Source organism: Ornithorhynchus anatinus, chromosome 13 (assembly GCF_004115215.2).
Source record: "Ornithorhynchus anatinus isolate Pmale09 chromosome 13, mOrnAna1.pri.v4, whole genome shotgun sequence".
NCBI classification, from domain to species: domain Eukaryota; kingdom Metazoa; phylum Chordata; class Mammalia; order Monotremata; family Ornithorhynchidae; genus Ornithorhynchus; species Ornithorhynchus anatinus.
In genome coordinates, this window is record NC_041740.1 from 41,106,323 (window position 1) to 41,120,719 (window position 14,397).

Here is a 14,397-nt window from a genome sequence, read left to right on the forward strand (position 1 = left end):
CCTTCTGAATGATGGGGGGCTAATATCATCATCGTCTTGTCAGCTATAATAGGCTTTTCCTCGCAGAAATAATTCATAAAACCGCTCCATTATATCCGATCCCTGACAGCCCCTATCTATCCTGTCCCCCAGCAGGCTCACAAACTAATAAGAAAATATGTGGTTCAGGAACCCTGAAAAATTAAACAGGTAGTTTATGAACAATTTGTTTCCCGGGGATGTTTATTATGTTTATTAAATATTGAGCCTCTAATGTTTTCCCAGTTCGGATGATATCATAAAAATGCTGACTTCAGCCTCAGTTCAGCAGTGACATTACCCAGTAAATAACAAAATTAGAGCAGCTTCGATGTGCAGGGAGGGTATGGGATGGTGGCCTATAGGTGGCCTGATCCATAATAGATCTATGAGGTCGGGAGAGTCCCCGGGAAAGGCAGATCGGGGTCCAAGAGGCTGGGTTGGCATGGGGAACCGGCCCTCAGTTAGACATTTAGTACAGTGCTCGGCACACAGTAGGCGCTCAAGAAATAGCACTGGTTGACTGATCAACTGACTGGAGGTTTTTCATAAATTGTTCATTCATTTCTGTAGTTGAATAACAGCAATGATTTTTCAGCCCATTACTCCAGATCTCATCCATTGGTTAGGTCAGAAGCAACATGGCCTCGCGGATAGAGCACGGGCCCAGGAGTCAGAAGGTCCTAGGTTCTAATCCAGGCTCCGCCGGTTGTTCCCGGAGCAAGTCCCTTCACTTCTCTGTGCCTCAATTAACTCATTAAGACTGTGAGCCCCACGTGGGACACGGACTGTGTCCGACTTGATTAGTTTGTCTCCACTCCAGTGCTTAATACAGTGCCTGGCACATGGTAAGCACTTAACAAATACCATTAAATAAAAAAAAAAGGAGAAAGCTGGAGGGCTGGGCAAGAGGCCCAGGGTGTTTGGTATAAACATCGTTGGCGAGGGACATCTCGTCTGGACAACGTCAGTATAAACCCTTCAGCCTGGATCTCTCTCTGGTGAATGACCTGTGGCCTCTTAGCAGACTAGAACCCAGGGGCTCCTGGCTCCAGCCCTCATTCCCTAAATTCATGCTGATGGAATCGGGAGCAGGCAGGGCTGAATTACTATAGGGGATCATGGAGCTGGAGTCCAGGTATCTGGGATAACGGGGAGCTCCCTCCCGGAATACCGTGCAACTATGCTTTCCTGCTGCTCAGAATCTCACTCTTTATTCTGTTTCCACTGATTGCAGTTTTTCCTCTTCTTTCTTTTTTTTCCACCAAGGACTGGGTTGACACTCACCTGCTTTGGAAGTGTATTTTTTAATGGTAAAAGATACACCTTTCTCCCAGATCTTTGACAGTTTCCAGCGGCTCCTATGGGGTCTGGATAGTGGCAGGAAGAAGGACAGAGTAGCAGCCGGTGGACACATGACAGTGTCCCACCCCTGGTCTCTGCTGGACTGCATGGAGCTGGGCGGAGTCCGGGGTTCTCTGGGGGTGGATTTGTACCCTCTGTCAGACAGTGGTGAGCAGCCTGTGGGCGGGGCGTCCTGGCAGTGGTCATTCATTCAACTGTACTCATTAAGCGCTTACTGTGCGCAGAGCGCTGTACTAAGTGCGTGGAAGAGGTGAGAAGCAGCCTGGCGTAGTGGATAGAGTCCAGGCCTGGGAGTCAGAAGATCGTGGGTTCTCATCCCGGCTCTCTCACTTGTCTGCTGTGTGACCTTGGGCAGCGTGGCTCAGTGGAAAGAGCCCGGGCTTTGGAGTCAGAGGTTATGAGTTCGAATCCCGGCTCTGCCACTTAGCTGTGTGACTGTGGACAAGTCACTTAACTTCTCTGTGCCTCAGTTACCTCATCTGTAAAATGGGGATGAAGACTGTGAGCCCCACGTGGGACAATCTGATTCCCCTGTGTCTACCCCAGCACTTAGAACAGTGCTCTGCGCATAGTAAGCGCTTATCAAATACCAACATTATTATTCTTATTATTCTTATTATTATTCACTTCTCTGGGCCTCAGTTACCTCACCGGTAAAATGAGGATTGAGACTGTGAGCCCCACGTGGGACAGGGACTGGGTTCAACCCGATTTGCTTGCATCCGCTCCAGCACTCAGTACAGTGCCTGGTACATTATAAGTGCTTAACAGATGCCATAATTATTAGTTACAACACAACAAGAAACAGACACTTTCCCTGCCCACAGCAAACTCACAGTCTAGAGGGGCCAGATGGACACATGTCAGGTGGGGTGGGGTCTTCGCACCATCCACCGACTGCCCGTAGTAATAAAAGTTATTATTATCGTACTTGTTTAGTGCTTCCAGTGTGCTAAGAACTGCTCCAAATGGTGGGATAATAATAATTATAATTATGATATTTGTTAAGCACTTACTCTGTGGCAGGCACTATACTAACCGCTGGGGTGGGCACAAGCAAATCAGGACGGACACAGTCCCAGTCCCACGTAGGGCTCGCAGTCTCGATCCCCATTTTACAGATGCGATAACTGAGGCCCAGAGAAGTGAAGCGACTTGCCCAAGGTCTCACAGCAGACAAGTGGTGGAGCGGGAATTAGAACCTTCCAACTCTCAGCCCCGTGCTCTTTCCACTAAGCCACCCATGGGGTCTTCAGGAACACAAGGACCTCGTGCTCTCGCTGAACTTCCAGACATTCAGGGACTTGGCTCTATCTCCCAGTCCAGGGCTCTCACTTTTCCAGGGAAGCAGTTGGTAGAAATTAATTACTCCCAGATAACACATACAGCTGCAGCCGATGTATAGCAACAGAACAGAAATTAAATTTAATTGGTTTTAGCACAATCAAGGATGTGGCATTTATTTAATTATGACTCGTTGGGAGTGGAGCCTTTTGATTTGTGTTTAATTGTTTTTGTTATCATTAATAATATAATTAATCGCGGTGAGGAGGCACCGAATAAGCCCGCCTTGGGGAGGCCTTTCCGATTATTTTGGGAGAGGAGATTAGTTTGACACTCCGAAATTCCTCGCCCTGTCATTCCTGTGGTGTCAGTCTCTCTGATGAGCTCAAAATCCCCCTTTTTTCGACTCATAACTCAGGCCGTCTCTCCGGGGTTCCGACTAGCCAGGGTGACGATTTTTCCAAAATCTCTTTTCTTTCCTCCTCTGAGTGAACTAATGAAGCCAGGAACCGACCCTTCTGACTTAAACACCGCTGGGCTCTCCCAAGCGCTCAGTACAGTGCTCTGCACTCAGTAAGCACTCAGTACGGATCACCAAGTCATCGAAGGATAGAGCCTTCTAAATGGCACGTTGGGCTTTATAATCCTGAGACGGATATAGTAACAGAAATGGTATTTACTGAGTGATAGTCGTATGCCAAGTTGTGCGGGAGAGTCCTGTAGAATGAGTAGGCATGATCCTTGCCCTTAAGGAACAGCATAAAATCAATAATATTTATTGAGTGGCAACTGTGCGCAGAGCTCTGGATTAAGTGCTTGGAAGAGTACAGTAAAGTTAGTAGGCGCGATCACAGCTCACAAGAAATTTATAGTCTACTGCGTGCAGAGCACTGTTCTGAGCACTGAGGAGTCCAATAGAGTTAATAGATACGATCCTTGTCCGTGAGCTGCTTCAATCCAGTGGAGAAGATTTTTGGGCACCCTCTCCCTCTAGAGTCTCTCCTCCTGACGTGTCGGCCCTCTTCAACTTTGAAAACACCGCAGAGCTAGAGGTAAGAAGCTGGCGTGGTAACCAGAGGAGCTGGGTTCTAATTCCTACCCTGCCACTTACTGCTGTGCGACCTCGGGCAAGTCACTTAACTTTTCTGCACCTCAGTTCCCTCAAATGTAAAATGGGGATTAAGCCTGTGAGCCCCAGTTGGGATAAGGACCGTGTCCAACCTGATTGTCTTATGTCTGCCCCCAAGCTTAATACAGTGCCTGGCACATAGTAAGCGCTTAACAGGTACCTTTAAGAAAAATCCCCGTTCTCCCTCTCTCTCGGACCATGGGGGCTGTATCCGATCTGACTGTCTTGTCTCTGCCCCAGTGATCGTTTCCTGGTAAGCGATTATTAAATTTCATAAGCGAGTGAGGCCCGGAGCTGGAAGGGACCACCCGAGGTCAAGTGGTTCAGTCTTCTGCCTCCAGGCAGAAGCCGGCATTAGGCCAATGGCAGTCAGGCAATCATATTTATTGAGCGCTTACGGTGTGCAGAGCACTGAACTAAGCACTTAGGAGAGTAAAATGTAACAGACACATTCCCTGCCCACAACACACTCGCAGTCCAGAGGGGGAGACAGACATTACTATAGGTAAATAAATTACAGATATGTGCAGATCCCAGAGATTTTTCAGGTGGGATGTTGTCAATGAATTAATGAAAACCAATCAGTGCCAGTGTTTCCCCACCCTTACCAGACCCCCATCGCCAACCAAATCAGCGACCCACCAGCACAACTCATAAAATCTGGGCCTGGAGCTACTGTTCAATCAGTTGACTGTGGGAGCCTAAGCTGGTCGATAAGCAGCCTCATGTAAGGGAAATCGTAGGTATATGGACTTGATACCAAATGACTTCTTGTTCCTCAGAGTGGCCACCGACAGACACCCCCCGGGCCCCCACTTGGGCTCCTGTCTGTTTTGGTAGAGCCCGGTCCCGGGAGTCAGAAGGACCCGGGTTCTAATCCTGACTCTGCCACTTAGCTGGGGGATCTTGGGAAAGTCTTTCAATTTCTCTGTGGCTCAGTTTCCTCATTTATAAAATGGGGATTAAGACCACGAGTCCCATGTGGGACAGAGACTGTGGCCAACCCGATTAACTTGTATCTACTCCAGAGTTTAGTATAGTGCCTGGCATGTAGTAATTGCTTAACAGATACAATAATAATAATAGTAATTATTATTACTCTGATGGCTGGGGAGAGGCCGGATGATGGGCCTGGCTCAGGTGCCCAGCTGAGGATGAAGAGGAAAGTGCTCTGCTTAAAGTAGGACCCAGTTCAGTCCTCCAATCACAATAACCCTTCAGAGAGGAGGTGCTCATTACAGTGCTCTGAACATGGTAGGAATATACAACACAATGCTCTACTAGACACTCAGGTAAGTGCTCAGTAAAGAAAGTGCTCTATACATAGAAGGAACCCAATTCAGTGCCTACTCACAGTCGGCAATAGGCACTCAGTTAAGTGCTCCGCCCATGGTGGGCAATCAGTACACAGTCAGAAGAAGGCAGTCACTACAACACTGAACTCACAGTGGGCAAGGGACACTCAGTACAGTACTCGCAGCAGTTAAGACACACTTAGGATGGCGCTCTGCACTCAGTATTCAACAGTATTGAATGCTCTGCCAACAGTAAGTGCTCATTAAATACCACTGATTGACTGCCTGGAAGAGGCTCCAGAGCCAGGAGGGTTGGAGTGAGCACAGAGGAGGAAGTGGGGGTGGGGAGAAGGGGGAAGCGTTTCTGCTTCCTTCCTCCCATCCCTCTGCCCTCCGTGTGCCCCCCTGCCTGTGTGGGGGTCCCTGTTGTCCCGGACCCTCCGGGCCGGGCCCTCCCTGGCGTCGGTCTCCATTGTCAGCGAACACGAGAATAACTCCAGGTGCTTCCCTCCCCGGGCCGGGCACGGACACGGGGCCAACAGAGGAAGAGCAGTGGGTCAGCCGGCAGCCATGAGACCGGCCGTTGGCTCGGCCCCCCGCGATGGGCGTTGGGGGAGGGGAGCGGAGGAGAGCCGGGGGCCGGAGGGCCCTCTGGATCTGGGCCTGCAGTGGGCCGGAGCCATGGCGTGACTCATCGTTTGGGCGGACGTGCTTTTTCCAGCCTGGCCTTCGAAGGCGGCGCTCAGTACATCCGGTGCCCCCCACGGAGGGTGTCAGCCCACGGTCAGTCCCGGGAGGGAGCTACCTCTCCACGGGACAGCAGATGAGATAACGAGAGGACAGCCGGGCCAGATGGGAAGGCCTAGGGACCAACAGACTGGTGGGCAGAAATCCTGTCAACTTACTCTATCGTACTGGTCTCTCCTAAGCACCTAGTACAGTGCTCTGCACACAGTAAGCACTCGATAACTACATTTTAGTGAAGGAATGAATGATAAATAGCACTGATGATGGTGATGAGTAAGAGCTCCATAAATATCACTGACGGATTCATTCTACTCCCAGCTCCGCCGCTGTCTTTCCGGGTGACTTTGGCCCAGTCACTTTGCCTCTCTGGACCTCAGTTTCCCCATCTGTAACATGGGGAGAAGATTCCTGTTCTCCCTCCCCTCTTCAACTCTGAACGCCCTGTGGAATGGGGACTGCGATGGACCTGATAATCTTGTTTTTCCTTACAAATACGCAGTTGTCCTTCAAAGCTGAAGTGTGGCCGAGAAGGTCAGTGTGAGACTCAGGGTCCTGACTGAAATCTTAACATGGTATTTTAACATGGTATTTGTTAAGCGCCTACTATGCGTCAAGAACCATCCTGAACACTAGGGTAGGTACAAATTAATCAGGTAGGACGAAGTCCCTGTCTCATATGGGACTCACAGACTAAGGAGAAGAGAGGACAGGCATTTCGTCCCCTTTCTGTAGATGAGGAAACGGAGGCACAGAGATGTGAAACGACTTGCCCAAGTTCACGCAGCAGTCGGTGGTAGAGCTGGGATTAGAACCCAAGCCCTCTGACTCCCGGGCCCGGGCTCTTCCCTTCTAGGCCACGCTGCCTCTCTAAAATGGTTAAAAATTTGGCAGCTATTGTTGGACGATTTCATATCATATGGAGGGCAACTCACAGGATTTTGATAAATACCGCCGTGATAATCTCGGGGTGCGGCAGAAGGTGGGAAGAAGATCGATCAGTCGATCAACCAGTTTATAGTATCGCCTGCAGATCTACTGTGTGCAGAGCACAGCACTATGCTCTTTGGAGAGTAAAGTAGAGGCGGTAAGTACGATCCCTGGCCTCCCAGAGCTTGCAGTAGATGATATCTATTGAGCACCTCCTTGAGTGCCTAGGAGAGTAATAATAATAATAACTGCGATATTTGTTAAGTGCCTACTGTGTGCCAAGCACTGTACTAAGTGCTGGGGTAGATACAGCCTATTAGGTTGGACACAGTCCCTGTCCCACGGGGGGGCTCACCGATTCAATCCCCATTTTACAGATGAGGTAACTGAGGCCAGAGAAGTGACTTGCCCAAGGTCACACAGCAGACAAGTGGCTGAGGCGGAATTAGAACCCATGACCTCTGATTCCCAAGCCCGGGAGAATACAGTACACTATGACCACGGTCTTCACAGAGGTTTCAATCATGGAGAGCTTACTGTGCGCAGAGTGCTGTACTGAGCACTTGAGAGAGTATAATAGAGCTAATAGACGTGATTCCTCTCCTCGAGGAGCTCACAACCAATAGTATTTAGTATTCACTCTTCTCTGCCACCGATCAATCGATTAATGACCCGGTAGTATTTATTGAGTGCCTACTGTGTGCAGAGCACCGGGCCGAGAACCGGGGAGAGTCCAGTAGAATTAGTAGAAATGATCCCTGTCCTCACAGAGCTAGAAATCGAAGTATTTACTGAGCGCCTCATGAGTGCTGAGGCCTGTACTGAGCGCTTGGGAGAATCCAGTAATAGTCAAGAGACACGAGTCCCATCCTCAAGGAGCTTCCAAACTAACAACGTGTGGCGGACCCTGGAATAATTAATTTTTGGACGGGAGGGAGAAGGAGGTGGAACAATCAGTGGATGAGGCTGATAGCGACATCCGTTTTCTTCTTCCCACCTGAGTTGGCAAGACACACCCCCAGAAAGCTCAGACATCTTGTCCAACAGCCCACTTTTCATCATCCCATGTTTTCAAACCATTCCAGGACCACCGTCTCGCAGGAGCAAAGCCGGGGTGACCATAAACGACCCCTTGACATTAGGCCCCGGTGAAATCGTTCGCCAGCTTCGGTGGGGTGGGAGAGGGGGCCGCGACGTCTCACGCGTTCCGTCTCCATCTCTTTCGGCCCCGACGCCCGGTCACGGTAATTATGAAGTGGCAGCACAATTATATCACGCTATTTTCTTAACGCCACAGAGCTCCCCCAAGCCCGCTCCCCGCGTGCCTGAAGAGTTTATCGTGTATGAATATGTGCACTAAATAAATGAAAATTCACCTCTTCCTAAAGAGATCACGCAGAGACACAAAAGCATTCCCGGCTCTTAGAAGCAGGCTCGTTCAGACTATAAAAATTGTAAATGAATTTTTGCTTGATTTGTTCCATTTATATGAAATAGATTGAACACGCGGCTTTATGGAAATGGGTTTATTTAACCAGAAACCACAAATATTTGTAGAAAATGCTCTTTCCCATTCAACGTCTAATTCGGGGAATTTTTTATGAATGTTCACACTGATTTTATTGAACTGTGAGCCGGAATAAATGGAGTGGTAAGGTCTCGCCTTTTCTCCCCAACCGAACGTTTTCTTCGGGATCCTCCGTAAATTTCAGAGCTGGGATGGGGCGGGTGGTGGAGGGAAAAATCAGGGAAGCGGGTGGAACGCGAGACTACTCAGCACCGAGTATCGATCCGACAGACGCCTAGGAGGAAATCACAGTAGGTGATGGCAAGCCTTCTGAAGAGTTAGGTGGGTACCCTGATTAAAAAAAAAAAAATATTGACATCTCAAATTTGTACTCTGCCAAGCGCTTAGTATAGTGCTCTGCACATAGTAAGCACTCAATAAGTGCCACCGATGATGATTATGATGAAGAAGAACAAGAAGACAGGGGAGAGAGAGTTAGAGAGACCCACGCCACCTCGGCCCGTATTTCTCTAGTGTTGGAAATGGCCAACAAGACCCCGTTACTAACAGCCCTCTCAAGTCCCTATTTCAAGGGCTACACAAAGAGCAGACAAATATACGTTCATAATAGAACGATTCGGGTGGGGAAATAGAAATTAGATAGCAGCAAGAGAGAGAAAAAAAATCGGCCCGGCGAAATGATGTCTGAGGCGGAATCTATTTTTACGATTCTGTCGGCAACTCGGACCGCAAATCACGAGCCCGGCAGGTAGCGGACCTCGACTCTGATCCATTAAGCAGACCCAAAGATAATGGTGTCCTGTGTAAATTAACAAATCCAGCGGCGGAGTTGCCTCCAGTTCAGCGGGAGACAGTGTGCAAATTAGCATTAGTCCTTAATAAGATCAGTGTCCTGCAATCGCCGGTTCTAGACGATTCTTAACGCCGCTCCTTGCAGGTGAAAATTTTTTCCCCTGAGGTTGCTTTGTTCCATCCTGCCAGCCTCCTAATCAGGGCCGGGCCTGGAAACTTTCCCCATTTCTTAGCCCTGCCTGCTGGGAGTGCCGCTGAGAGTTGTGGAAAATGGTTATTCATTTGTAAGATTCTTTAATAACATTTTCCCTCCCCAACAGCTCCCCGGCAGAGCCGGGTGCGGATTTGATTTTATAATTATAACCGTTCCTTGGAAGGGATGGTCACTTGCGACTGCCGGAGTTTAATTTATCGATCCCAGGTTGCCATCACTTCGGAGAACAAATATTTATGAATCACCCTGCGGTGGTGGCGGGAGGGACCCAGGGGAAAGGGAGGATGCTGAGAAATCTTGGGGGGGGGGGGTGGTGGTCGGAAATTGGCCTCTGACCCCATCTCTGGACCGGGATGGATTTGGGCCGAGGTGGTAGACTCCCCGAAAAGCGCGATGAAAGCGGAAGAGTGAAATGCCTCTCTAAAAGGCATTTTTTTACTAGAGGATTTGGAAAATGTCATATTTTCAAAGGCAATTATAAGAAAACCTCTTGGATATACATCTGCTGTTTTATCTGAAAAAGATAGAGACGTTTGACTTTTACAGGGTACCAGCTCAAAGTGAAATATGAAGCGGGAAAAATTCCGGCTCAGGGACCCTAGAATGACAGGAAACTTTACGGAGACACGTGTGTGGCCACGCGTGTGTGTGTCTGTGTATATATGTGTGTTGTGAGCGTACGTGTCCTATGGTACCCGGGGGATTTTAATTAGAATGGTAAGAAGCGTCTGGCATTTACTGATTATCTTGTATCTACCTTAGTGCTGAGTACAGTGTCTGGCACATAGTGAGTGCTTAACAAATGCCATAGTAATCATACTATTATTACTATTACAAACTGGGGAAGTTTTGGAAGAAAAAGCTGAATTATCCAGCATCATGCCCAAACAAACTCTCCCCGTCTCTCTGCCAAACATTTACCAGCTATGACCTGCACTATTACTTCATGATTATATTAAAATACACTCTAAATTTTACATGTCAGCCGGCTCCAAAGAGTGCCTAAATAGATTCCTAATTTTCATTCGAGCTATCTCGACCATTTGAATTTTCGAGGCATGCCTTGTGTTTTCCTAAAACGGTGAAATTATGCACGGGAGGAATCCGTCGGTGATAATGGAGCCGTATGGAAGTTGCTTTCATCACCAGTAGTTCAGGCTGTTTTACATCTTATTTGCAACAAAGGGGAATTCTAATTATCTTTCAGAGGAGTCTAAAAGGTGGGGCGGGGGGGGGGGGGGGGTGTTGGTGCTGGTCGAGTGCCGCCGATCCCCTGCCCCCGATCGAGGCGCCGATGATGGGATGGTTGCTCCTCTTTGCGGGAATTCAGGGGCTACTGAAGAATGAGCTCTTCTCTGCTTACCCTAGCCCACTGGAGATGGAATCGATTTGCTTTTGTGTAAAAATACTTTTGTGGATATTGATGATTTCTTTAACCATGTTAAACTTCCCATTGTGACTTAAATTCTGGAAGCCGCTGACTGTAAATTTGATGGAATCGATTTAATTTTTGTCCAGTGGACTGTCTCTCTCTATAAAATGTGCTTCCACACACACACACACACACACACACACACACACACAAAACACACAACACACACCCAAACATGATTGCCTTTAAATCTTTAGATGTAGGTGGTCTTTCTTGGGGGTCTGGGTCCGACCTGCCTATATTGTCTTTATCCCAGCACTTCATACAGTGCTTGGCACAAGAAAAGTGCCAGACGCAGGGAAGCAGCATGGCCTGGTGGAAAGAGCATCGGGCTGGGAGTCAAAGGACCTGGGTACTAATCCCCGCTCTGCCAATTGCTTGTTGTGTGGCCTTGGACAGGTCACTTCATTTCTGAGTGCCTCAGTTTCCTCAACTGTGAAATGGAGATTAAATACCTGTTCTCCCTCCTACTTAGACCGCGAGCTCCATGTGGGACAGGGACTGTGTCCGATCTGATTAACGTGTATCTTCCCTGGTGTACTTGACACATAATAAGTGCTTATCGAATACCATGAAAACAAAAATCTAGTCATGATCCGGGGCACCATGTCTAATTCCCACATGTGTATTCTCTCTGAGTGCTCAATATAGTGCATGCCCACAATAAGTGCTTAATAAATACTAACCAGTCAATCAATCAATCAATCAGTGATATTCATTGAGCACTTACTATGTGCAGAGCACCGTACTAAGCATTTGGGAGCGCGTCATACAACGGAGTTGACAGACGCGTTCCTTGCCAACAACAAGCTAACAGTCTTGAAAGACATTAAAACAAATGAATAATTCATAATATTTAGAGATAGGTACACAAATAGCATACACGTGTACTTACACATAAATACACGTGTACCGTTACTATTACCATTATTGTTATTATTATTAAAAAAGGGAGCAGGTCTGGGATCCTAGAGACCTGGGTTCTAATTCCGACACTGCTCACTGGGGCCGGGCACCGAAGGTCACCCGATTCAGGCGCATAGAAACCCATCCTCGTACGGCTGTCCGAATTTTTTTATAGATAACAACGGTGTAACGCGTTAGCCTGTTAGCTATTCAAAAATATGGATTTTTTTTAAGCAGTCATAAAAGCGCTTAAAAAACATTTTAATCAACTTCACTGGGCCAAAAGTGGACAGTTACAAGCCCCGGTGCTCGCCATCGATCAAATCAGATCCAGTCGATGAGCGTCCTGGTATTTACGGACTGAACTCTGAATGATGTAATTAATTCCATTCTGCTGACGAACTGATGGAAGCCGGGACTCCTGGACCCCACCGATGGCTGTCGCTACCAGTTCGGAAACGCGGGGCAGCTGGAGAGGTTCGCCCCTGGCCTAGGGGGGTCATATGTTCTAAGTGGGTGTCGTGCCGGACTGGTGTTTGATCATTTAGACCAGCCCAGAGGAAATCCAGAAAATTAGTGGGCTCACGCGGACTGGCGCTGGTCCGAGTTGGCTTCGGCCGTCAGTAGGTCCGGCGAGTAAAAGCTTTGGCTAGCCCTCCGCTCTAATAATCATCATCGTGGTCCTTGTCAAGGGCACATTATGTCAGTCAGACAGTCAATCGTATTTATTGAGCGCTTACCGTGTGCAGAGCACCGTACTAAGCACTTGGGAGAAGACAGCATTAGCAATATAACAGACAAACACCACCATTATTATTGTTATTATGGTAATGATGATAATAAAGGATGCTAGCAGTCCTGGGGGTTTTCGTAGTAAGTAAAAGCCAGGGGGAGGATTGGGACTTCTCTTGGATGAAGTTAAGGGAGTGGAGTGAACGGGCAGTTTTGCTAGAGTGGAAAAAGTGAGGCTGGAGGAATTAGCTTTCCTCAGGGAGACTCACTGCCCGTTTAAAATTACACTCACTCTCACAAGTTTGAGTGTCAGTATGTACGAATGGGTGGTGTTTGTGTCCTAGTCTAAGTAGAAATGCTGCAAGGAGATTAATTACCTTTGTATATGAATATATAAATTCATTTTAGTCAGAGCACTCCCTCCCGTAAGTAACCTTTGTTCACTCTGTAGCTAAGTTCCTCATCTCCTTAAGACCCTAGAGGGACTCATCGGTGTCACATCCCAGCGAGGCATCGCCATTTCACATTGGGGGAAACCGAGGCCCAGAGAGACTGTGACACTCCCGAGGGTCTATGTTCTGGACAGTGCCGGCAGAGTGACCATAGCGTGGAGGACTCCCAGGCAAGTGACAAAGCCAAGGTCTCCTTCCGCCGCTCTGATCGCCAGAGCTGACCCGGGACGTCCCTCCTCACCCCGTCTCGAGTGGAACGGCCCTCTCCGGGACCCTCCCCTTCCCCGAGCCCGCAGGGTCACCGAGACCATCCTGCGCATCGACTGGACGGTCATTCTGGCTCTCAACAGAGCAGAGGGAGAAGTAGCCGGAGAATCTCCTGCCGGATTCCAAGTAGCGGTCGGATCGGCGCCCTTACGCCCTCCTGTCGCTTTGAATTTTAAATCTCCCTTTAAAGGCACCAAGGCGGGCTTGCAAATGAGGCAGGCTGCCACCGGTGAAATCTCCCACCCCGGCAGTGCCGTGCCCCCGCTTTCAGCTCCGCTAAGCAGACCAGTCAACCGGGCATTTGCATCTTGAGGACTCGGACAGATTTCCCCGTCTCTCCCTCCCTTCCCTTCTCCTTACAACGGTTTACACCCAATTAGACCAGTTAATCTGGGTAAGTCCGGGGAGGGGAGCAGGGACCGGCAGTCCCGAGACACGGGTTCTAGGCCCGGTCTGCCCCTGGCCTGCTGTGTGACCTCGGGCTAGTCCCTCACCCTTTCTGGGCCTCGGCTCCATCTTCTGAAAACACAGTCTATCCCCCAACAGTCAGCTCATAGTGGGCAGGGAGTGTATCTCCCAACTCTGTGGTGTTGTAATAATAATAATGATAATGTTGGTATTTGTTAAGAGCTTACTAATAATGTTGGTATTTGTTAAGCGCTTACTATATGCCGAGCACTGTTCTAAGCGCTGGGGTAGATACGGGGTAAATCGGGTTGTCCCACGTGGGGCTCACAGTTAATCCCCATTTTACAGATGAGGTCACTGAGGCCCAGAGAAGTTAAGTGACTCGGCCACAGTCACCCAGCTGACAAGTGGCAGAGCCGGGATTCGAACTCATGACCTCCGACTCCCAAGCCCGTGCTCTTTCCACTGAGCCACGCTGCTTCTCTAAGTGCTACGAGCACAGTCTCAATCCCCGTTTTGTGCACATTATCCCCATAATCCCCATTTTGTGCACACCATGTGCACGGTCTTAACCCCCATTAATGTGCACAGTCTTAATCCCCATTTTCCAGATGAGGGAACTGAGGCACGGCGAAGTGACTCGCCCACAGTCACACAGCCGGCAAGTGGCGGAGCTGGGATTCGAACCCATGACCTGTGACTCCCAAGCCCATTTCGTGTACTCTCCCAAGCGCTTAGTACACGCTCTGCACAGTACCACTGATGGATTGGTGAGGAGATCCCCGTTCTTGCTCCCTCTTAGGCAGTGTGCTCCCACGGGGATGGGGACCGTGTCCCGTGGGATGATCCCCAGTCGGCCCCGCTGCTGAGCACGGTGCCTAGCTCATGGTGAGCGCTTCAT